Below are 9738 nucleotides of genomic sequence, written 5' to 3' on the forward strand. Positions count from 1 at the left end.
ACTGAGCCACCAGGGAAGCCCTGTTGCCTGGAATTTCATAAGACCATTTCCTAACCCATTTCCTGGCTCTCTCTCTTCTTTGTACAGCAGTCAGAATGATAGCTGGCTATTTCCTTAAGCCAGATACCCAAAAGTAGAATTGCAAAACACAAATAATTAAATGTCTTGATTATATATGTACATGTATCCAAGTCGATTTTCAGAAATCATCTCCTAACAGCCCGTCCCAGCAGTATCTGAGCATCTAGTTCTGAGACAGCATCCCCAGTTGCACCACACACTTGGCCAAGAGCAACCCTGGATCTTTTCATTATTGGCTTGCATTCCTATCTCTGCAATTGACTGAAGCAATGATTCCTGCTTTGATCTTTTCATATCTACATACCAGCACGAATTTTCAGTCTTTGGCACAAATGAATAAAAAATATAATTAACAATATTTTCTTATAATTGAACTTAGTATCTATCTGGAATCCCCATGTTGTCTAATGGTAGTGGTTTAGTCACTGAAGTGTCTGACTCTTGTGACCCCATGGACTGTAGCCTGGCAGGCTCCTCTGTCCTTGGAATTTTCCAGGCAAGCATAGTGAACTTGCCATTCCTTTCTCCAGGGGATCTTCCCAACCCAGGGATCGAACCTGAGTCTCCTACACTGCAGGCAGATTCTTTACCAACTGAGCCACCCGGGAAGCCTCGAACTCAAACCTATTTCATTCTAAATACACTCAATCACTTAGGGGTTTTCTACGCCACCTCTAGTTTAAACTCAGTCAATTTGGACTTTCCCTACCCCTTCCTTCAGCTCATGACCTGAGATTTATCTAAGTTGATAGACAGAGCATGATAGGAGGGACTTTATAGAATCATGGCCCCAGACAGAAAAGGGGGAGTGGGATATGGTTTACAGCTCTCATCTGTCCTGGCTGGAATCTACTAAGAAGAACTTTGTGTTTGATGGTCTTTTTCAGCTGAGATGTCCCCTACCCACCATAAAAGCCAGATGTCAGTGGACCCAAGCAGCCCATGTCTGACCCTCAATAGAGGGTCAGCCATCGCTGGGGATCCTTGGGGATGCAGGGAACTTGCAGACAGTTCTCCATGGCAGCGGGGGCCATCTCAGCCCTCTGTGTCCCGCTGTCATTCCACTTCCACTTCAGTCCCCACACTGCCTCTCGGGGCTTGCGTTTGGGGAGTTCTGACCAGGCCCTTACTGCAGGGTTTCCAAAACTATCCAAGCATTTGATCAGCTCCTGGCCTGGGATTAAGCTCAGAGAGGAGAGGATTAGCGTGGAAAACGTGCAGACACGCTGCAGCCCAGATCCCTTGTCATGGAAGGACTTGCAGCCCAGCTGCAGGGAGTGAGTGAGTCAGCAGATGGTCTCCAGCTGTCAGCTCCTCGGAGATGCAAACAGCCACCTCTCTCAAGGTCATACCCTTCCCAGAGCATCTTGTGCTGAAGACTAAGGTGGAGATGTAAAGGTTCAGCCATTTCACCGAACCCAGAGTCCAGGGGTGAGTGATACTTGCTCCACGGCTCTATCAGGCTTGCATCCCAGTTTACTTCCCCCTTGGCCCAGTGCTGCTTTCTTATCCTTTATTTCTTCGATGCTAATTCTGTGTCAGCATTTTGCACCTCTAACTTCACCTGAGTTTGCTTGTAGAGAACTGATCCAGGAATATTGCTGAGCTGAGCCACGTTTAGGGGTCCCTCTCAGAAATACTCAGATTACTCCACCCCTCTCAGAAATACTGTTACTCCGTTTCCTCTCCTAGAACCCCGTGGTCTCCATACATGTAGCCCGTGAAATCTCTATAGACTCTACACAACTAGACCATTAACTTTTAAAAATATTTTAACATTTATTTTATATATTTTTTATTTTTTATATATCATCACATAATCTCCCCAAATCTATTATAAACATCATAGCATATGGCTCTTGGCACAAGAAAAGCCAAGTTTTTGAAACTCAGAAACCTTTTCTATCAACCTGTTTTCTCTGCCAGGACTTTGAAAAGGCTCTTTGAAACTCAAGATTGAGAACTGATGCCTTTGTTCTTTTTGTATGACTGTAGCCTCCCTTCCTTGAGGCAATGAGCTTAGACTGCCCTAGCTGCTGTTGGAATGATAGAAAGTTCCCATGGTATATTAGAAATGTGGAGGTGGATGTGTGTGGAATATGGAAAATACTTGAGCTAACTCAAAATCTTATGCTAGCTTATTTGCTGAATACCCATAGCCTTTTAAATGCCACTGAAAACAGTTGAAGCTCCAGTCTGTGCTGGTTCTGAAATCCAGACATGGGAGGTGAAGCTACTGAGGTTAGAGTTCCCTAAAATCATAATTGCACTACTTAAAAGCTAAATGATGTTCTATTGAGGACTTGGAAATAACTTTTCTCCTCAAAAAAGATGTGAAGTCATCTGAAAAAGAGTAGCACAGAAAAGAGTAGGGCTCTCTTACAGCTCAGTAGATACATCCTTCAGAAGATGGACTTAGAAATGTTCAAGCTATATCAAAATAAAGAGTTCCAATATTTTTTTTTTTAAAGGGACTTCCCTGGTGATCCAGTGGCTAAGACTCTGCTTTCCCAACACAGGAAGAACTAGATCCTGCATGCTGCAACTAAAGATCCTGCATGCTGCAAATAAAACCCAGCACAGCCAAATAAAAACAAACATTAAAAAAAAGGAGTCCCAGAAGCTGATACAGACAGTCCTACTGGAAAGTCCTTACCTTTGTGTAGGTTGAGGAATGCAAAATGTTTAATCTGTTACAGTGGTGACTCACAGTGAGTCACAATCTGTTCAGTCCCTCCCTTAGAATCCAGACTGGTCCTCTGACACACATTAACCAACAGACTGCAGAGGAAGTGATGCTGTGTGGTTTGAGGGCATAAGGCTTAAGAAGACCTATCTGCTTCCACCTTTATGCTCTTGGGAACTCTGAGCCCCCATGTTGGAAGACTGCCAACACTGCTGAAAAGTCTGTATGGAAAACGCATGAAGAGAGCAGGCCTGAGATTATATGGAAAGGGAGGAGGCCCAATCATCCCAGCATTCCAGCTGAGCTGAGCCCTTACTGACCTGCCAACTGAGAAGGGCCACATGAATGACCTCCAGTCAGTCCAGTAGAACTGTCCTGCTGAGCCCGGTTCATTTTGAAGATGTATGAGAAACAACATAACATATAACAACTTCTGTTTTAAGTTGCTAAGTTCTGTGGTTGTTATTACCTATTCAATTCTCCTTACTCCCTCTGTGCTAATTCCTGGATCACCCAACAACTTCCAGCCCATCCCTGACCCTGAGCTCCTGCCCAGCCACACCGTTCCGACTTTAGGGAAAGAAGGCACTAGTGAAAGACTGGTGAGAACCTTCTTCCTGGCTTGCAGAGGGTTGACTTCTCACTATGTCCTCACAAGGCCTTTCCTCAATGTGTGCATGCAGACAGAGAGCATGCCCTCTGATGCTGCTTCTCATAAGGACACTAATCCTATCGGATCAGGGCCCTGCCTTTACGATCTCCGATCTCCTCAACCATCTGTTTATAGGCCCTGTCTCCAGATACCCTGACTCTGGGGGCTCGGGCTTCTCCACATACAACTTTTGGGGAGACAGAAACATTCAGTCCACAACAATGGGTAAAGGTGCAGATCAGTTAGAAAGCAACAGGGAAGGGAGTGGAGGAAGTGCCTGCCTAGTGGCTGTTTATTTTCTGTGACCTAGCATACAAGACCATCTGTTGATGATGAGTGGGATATAGAGATAGTGGAGACCAGAGGAAAAGCGCAAAGCTTTTGAAAAGAGTAAAGGAAGAAGGAGACAGGACTGTGGAAACCTTGGCCTGGAGGATTGAAAGCCCTATGACAGGTGAAGGCATGGATGTGAAATGTAGCTAACCCAGAACATGGTGAAGCACTTTAATTTGGGAGCCATCAGGGGTTCAGGAACAGGAACACAGGGAAAAAAAGCAGTGAATTTATCCCAGGTAGGAGGAAAGGAAGGAAGGGAGGGGAGAGAAGAGAAGGCGTGTGGGTAGGTATGTGGTTGTGGGTGTGGGTGTCTGGAGTTGGGGATGGGATGAGGGAGTTGAAAGTTCATGGGCTCCAGGCTAGGTTAGGAAAGGAGCAAAAATGAGATGGAATCAGAAACTTTGGGATAAAAGTAAAGAGAGGGGGCTTAGGAGTATCTGAAAAATAGCCTTTCATTTCCCAAGGACTCATGAAGATTAATGATTCTATTTGCGTCTAAACCTGACAAAGCTGGGTTTGGTAGCAGTTTGGTTACCTTTCAGACTTGGTGCCTTTCTTTCCTAGGATGGTCTGCCTAGCTCACACCCTCATCTGGTGGATCATTTTTGTTACAAAGCCACAGAGATAATGGGAAATTTGTATGAAATTGTATTTATAAAGACAGGCTCCTCAAGAAAGAATAATTGAGAATTTCACCAACTGAAAAAGACACATTTCCTTAGAGAGAGATGATTACTTGAGGTATCTGTGATATGACTCTCATATGTCAGTGGTGGGAGAATTCTCCCAAATGGTCCCCAGTTGTGTCCACAGCCCTGGCATAGCTTTGGGGCCACCAGCTCAGCCCCTCCTAGCTATGTGACCTAGGGCATTTAAATCAACTTTCCTGAGCCTATTTCCTAACCTTGAAAATGACTTCCCTTCCAGGGCTGTCATGTGGGCAGAATGAGACAACGGATATGAAATCCTGCAAGGGTTAGTCACTAATTACTTGGTGGAAGTAAGTGTCCCACCATTCCAGATTACTTGAAGGCTGATTTTTTTTTTAAGAGCAGACTTTCCTGGAGGATGATCTGGGAAAGGCTTACTCACTGCTTTAAAGGAAGTTCCTTCAGGTTCCATTCAGGTCTACTGAGGAAAACTGAAGTATAGTGGAGTCCACGAAGCTTTCTGTCCATGTCAGAAGCAGCTCCTGGGTCGGCGGCCATGGTTCTCAAGGCTTACCATGCTTCACAGTCACCTGGAAGGCTTGTTAAGCAATAGATGGCCACGTTCCTCCTCCAGAATTTCTCAATCAGCACCCAGGGTGGAGCTCGAGAATTTCCACATATAGCAAGTTGCCAGGTGCTGCTGCTTTGGTTCCGGAGCCCACACTTTGGAATCATCACTGATCAAAAATAACCACAGCCCTGATCCCAGGTGTGGCTCCCCATGTGGCCTCTCTTGTGGAGACACCAGCTCTGCTTCCTGCTAGCAGAGGAAGACATTCTGCATTTCACAGATTAGTAAGGACCCTTTGCCCTTGTTTCCCAATCAGTGGTCAGAAGTGAAAGTCACTGGCTCTTAGTGATTCAACTTGAGAGCTGGCTTGGTCAGTGGTCCAGGGAAGAGGGTTTAACCACACACCTAAATGAATGGGTTTGATCAATAATTAAATGAGCTGTTCCTGGCATGATTGTGATGGTGAACCCGTGGTCACGCCGCCCGGTGAAGGAGGCAGTTAGGAGCGGTTTTGCTTGTTCATGCTGGGTTCAAAAGGGCTTCAGGGAGCTAAAAACTGAGCCAGACAGAATAAAAATAATTTTTAAAGAAGGAAACCAGCCCTACTGAGAGGTAATGGTGAAGGGACTATAAAGTGTTACTAAGGGTTGGCTTCTAAACCTCCTTCTCATACTTGGGAGTTGCCAAACTTACAAACTTGAGTCCAACTCCCACAAAAGAGACTGAAACTGCCAGGCACTTGCCTCCTGGCCCTTCCTGGCATTTACAGGACCTAATGGAGACTCTGTCCGTGTGTACACTAACTTCAGACTCCACCAGAAGTTAAGGACCCAAGAAGCAGGCATCACCAAGAATCCACCCACCAATAGGCAGGACAACACTGAGTGTCTAGAAGCATCTGGGGCAGCAGTCCAAGACACCCCACAAGCTACAGGTGGTTTCAGGTATATGAACCATGGTACCCAATGCCTAGGGAAGGCTGCACTGGTGCCTCCACCAGACCAGTGCTGTGCCTGCTGGCTGCAGCCTGGTGTCAGAGGGATGGGGGTGGGGGTATTTTTTGTCTCTTTTTATTTTATAACTTTTGCTCCAAGTTAAGAACCCTGTGCAACTCAGAGTATGTTCCAAATAAACTCTTAAATCAAAAACACTAATTTTGAGTTCTGCTCTTTCATTTTTCAGTCACTTTGAACAAATCTCTTAGCCTCTCCAAACCATAATTGCTTAAACTGAAAATGTTGTTTAGTGGATAAGTCATGTCTTTTGTGATCCCATGGACTGTAGCCCACCAGGCTCCTTTGTCCATGGAACTTTCCTGGCAAGAATACTGGAGTGAGTTGCCATTTCCTTCTCCAGAGCATCTTCCTGACCCAGGGATTGAACCTGAGTCCCCTGCGATGGCAGATAGATTCTTTACCACTGAGCCACCAGGGAAGCCCAAGCTGAAAACAGAGAAGAGTAATTTCTACATAAAGGAAGAAGGGGAGTAAAATGAAATAAATATGTGAAAATGCTTTGAAAACCATATCATATTATAAAAATGTGAATTACTACATTTATATAAATACGGGCTAACACCCATGCCCTCTCTATGACAAGGGCTATATTTTGGCCCTTCCTCCAAATTAGTGAGCCTTTTCCTTCTCTGTGCTCATCAGTAACTCAAAGCATATCTACTTAAAGCATTTTCACAATGAATTTTAATTAGCTGTTTACTAATCTATCCCATTGGACTATAAGTTCCTCAAGGGTAGAATAATTAAACCTTTTATTTTCCTCTGATGTCTACCAGTACATAGTAGGTTCATAGTCATTGTCAGTTGCCTGAAAAAAAATTAAAATTTGCTGGGGCCTCCATGAGTATACCAGGAAGCTTATAGCTCAGATGTAACTCTCGCTTTCTTCCTTTGCAGCACTTTTTGAATCTGTAGCAAAATACCCCAATGGACAAAGGGAGCAACTGGATGGAATACGCTCCCGGCGAAGCTCCTACAGGTACAAATGATGGACACAGAGGAGGAAATGCGTCTTAATTGGTAGCGTGAAAAACATTTCCCAGGTGCTCGACTGGGTTGTAAGTGCCATCTGTCCTGCCACAGAGGATTAGAGGGAAGAACACCTTGCTCTGGGTTCTGGGGATGGTGTAGGCATCGAGGGGAGTGTTGATATTAACTTGTCTGTGCTCTGCCTGGATAATTGCAGGCGAGGGAATCTGTCCGGGGTTTCTTATCTTGAAATCAAACGGATGATGCAGTGGCAGGTTTCCCGTTCCCAGGTGTTCAGCTGCACTTGTTACAGGGCATTCGGGGAAGAATTAGAATCCAACGACTTCTGGCCTATTCTGAAAGGTTCTGGGTCAGTATGTGTGCTCAGTCGCTCAGTTGTGTCCAAATTTGTGTGACCCCCATGGCCCACCAGGCTCCTCTGTCCATGGGATGTCCCAGGCAAGAATACTGGAGTGGGTTGCCACTTCCTTCTCCAGGGGATCTTCCTGACCCAGAGACAGAACACGAGTCTCTCTCCTCTCCTGCACTGGCAGGGGATTTCCCAGCACTGCGCCACCTGGGAAGCCCTCTGGGTCAATCTACTCCATGTTATTTGATGCCTAATCTTTCAAGGGAATGAGAAATAAAATTTACTTCTTCATTCTGGCCCTGTCTTCTCTTAGACATCTTCTTTTACTTATTTATCAACTCCATAATTACTGAGTTCCCATGAAGGGGCCAAGCTCTGTGTTGGGTCCTGGGGACTCTAAGGAAGAGATGACAAGTTTTTCTGAACTCAGGAAGCTCACTTTCTTGGAAGGGATGTGGGGAGGGCGTCAGACATGTAAACAAAATACAACACAATGTAATAAGTGGATATAATAGATTTACAAAGAATCCTGGGGAGAAAAAGAGAGGGATATATACATACATTCATATATGATATCTGATGGCATTATTAGCTAAAAGATTCCTGGAACTTTCAGCTACTTTGGCCAATAAATCTTTTTGTGTAAGCTAGTTTGCTCTCAGTTTTAGGCATTTCCAATAATACAGGAATCATAGGAGGGCTGGGTGCACCAGAGAGGATGTTGCATGCCATGAAAGAACAAGGCTTGTCTTTGGGATGTTGAGGTAACTGATACAACTGCACTTTCATCATATGGTCCATATGATTCTAAACATGGACAAGAACCCCTGCTTTAAAGAGTACCCATCTATTGGTATCTGGCAAATCCCAATTTAGATCCTTCATTAAAGCAGATTTTTTCAAAAACTTTATACTCATCACACTCACCCTATGGAAATAAGCTTAAGAAGTTTTAATCCTATATCCTTGGCTTTCAACACCGATATGTTTCTTGAAAGGAGGCCTAAACAATTTATCTAAGTATTCTTTCTAAAATAAGGGAATTCCTTTCTTTAAACAAATGATGGCACCTGGGTTGGGATAATGTTTCTCCTTGGTACCCACAAATGAATTAATGGGTAAGGAATACATATACATCAATATTATTGCTCGGAGTATTTTGGGGAGGGCAGCATTATACACATTGATGAATATTAAGATGTTAATGCCCTTTTGTCTAATTCATGTGTAAACCTGATGTCTGGTACTGCATAAAGTAATACTTGGGACTTCCCTGGTAGTCCAGTGGTTAAGACTCTGCACTCAAAATGCAGGGGGCATGGGTTTGATCCCCGGCTGGGGAACTAAGATCCCACATGCCGAATAGTGCAGCCTAAAAATAAAAGGTTTTTTTTTTTTTTTTGAAAAAAGTAAAACTCAACGAGGTACAGCAGCCGCATGTTCAGTAAAACAGTAATAAAAGAACGACATTTACTTACTGCATAACGTCTCTGTGTCCAGCTCTACTCCGTGTGCTTATATGCTTGACTCAATTCTGTTGTTGAAAGAACCCTGTGGTAATTATGGTCATCCCATTTTAGAGATGAAAAAACTGAGGCCCCAGGGCATTTAAATCATTTGCCTGCAGCTAGCGGAAGTCAGGATGGGAATCCAGGTGTTACCTTTCAACACACTCACCTCTCTGCCTCTCCAATTCCCTTATTAGTTCCAAATTCACCCTCAGTGTTTGCTTCTGGGCAAGTGAGTTTCTGGCTCTTTCAGGGTCTACAGTGGAAGGTGATCTTTTGGCAAAGAAGTCTGAGGGAAGGGAGGGGATAGCCGTTTGGAAGGTTGCCCGGTGAGCCACATGGGACAAGGCTGAAGCTACTGGAAGCATTTACTCCTGAGGGGAGAAAGGGCATGATGACTCTTCCCCAAACATCCTAAGTCCTTCACTTGAGTACTTAGGACAGTGGTCCCCAACCTCTTTGGCACCAGGGACGTTTTGTGGATGAAAATTTTTCCAAAGACCAGGGGGTGGAGGGGGGTGGCTTCAGGATGATTCAAGTGCATTACATTTATTGTGCCGTTTGTTTCTATTATTGTTACATCAGTTTCAACCTCAGATCACCAGGCATTAGATCCTGGAGGTCGAGGACCCCTGTTTTAGGAGGCAAACCTAGGACAGTGGTGGAGAGTTCAATAAGAACCTTCTAAGACCAGCGATCAAGAGAATGGGCTGAACAACAAGGAGGTGACCTAAGGAGTTCAGATCCAGATGTCAGTTCGTGGGAAAGAGGAAGTACTCTGGTCTCAGAAAGACTGGGGTTGGTCCAACTCTGCCACATCTGAGCTCTGCAACCTAGAACAGATGATTTACACTTCCTGTCTCCTTCCTCATTATATATTAATATCTTAATAATACCTA

At 44.6% G+C, this 9738-nt stretch overlaps 1 long non-coding RNA gene and 1 other non-coding gene across 2 annotated transcripts in view; one reads left to right on the top strand and one right to left on the bottom strand.

Annotated features, from left to right (window-relative positions):
* Positions 1-4928, bottom strand: part of LOC145520067 (uncharacterized) — a 45425-nt gene extending 40497 nt beyond the window's left edge. Inside the window, exon 1 of the long non-coding RNA XR_014064197.1 lies at positions 4848-4928. This is a non-coding gene — a long non-coding RNA (uncharacterized LOC145520067). The remainder of the gene's footprint in view (positions 1-4847) is intronic.
* Positions 4929-8601: 3673 nt separating this feature from the next.
* On the top strand, positions 8602-8674 carry TRNAL-CAA (transfer RNA leucine (anticodon CAA)). The gene has a single exon. It is a non-coding gene; the product is annotated as a tRNA-Leu (tRNA).
* The last annotated feature ends 1064 nt before the right edge of the window (positions 8675-9738 follow it).

This window comes from Giraffa tippelskirchi, chromosome 1 (genome assembly GCF_054371585.1).
Source record: "Giraffa tippelskirchi isolate mGirTip1 chromosome 1, T2T-mGirTip1v1.2.pri, whole genome shotgun sequence".
NCBI lineage: Eukaryota > Metazoa > Chordata > Mammalia > Artiodactyla > Giraffidae > Giraffa > Giraffa tippelskirchi.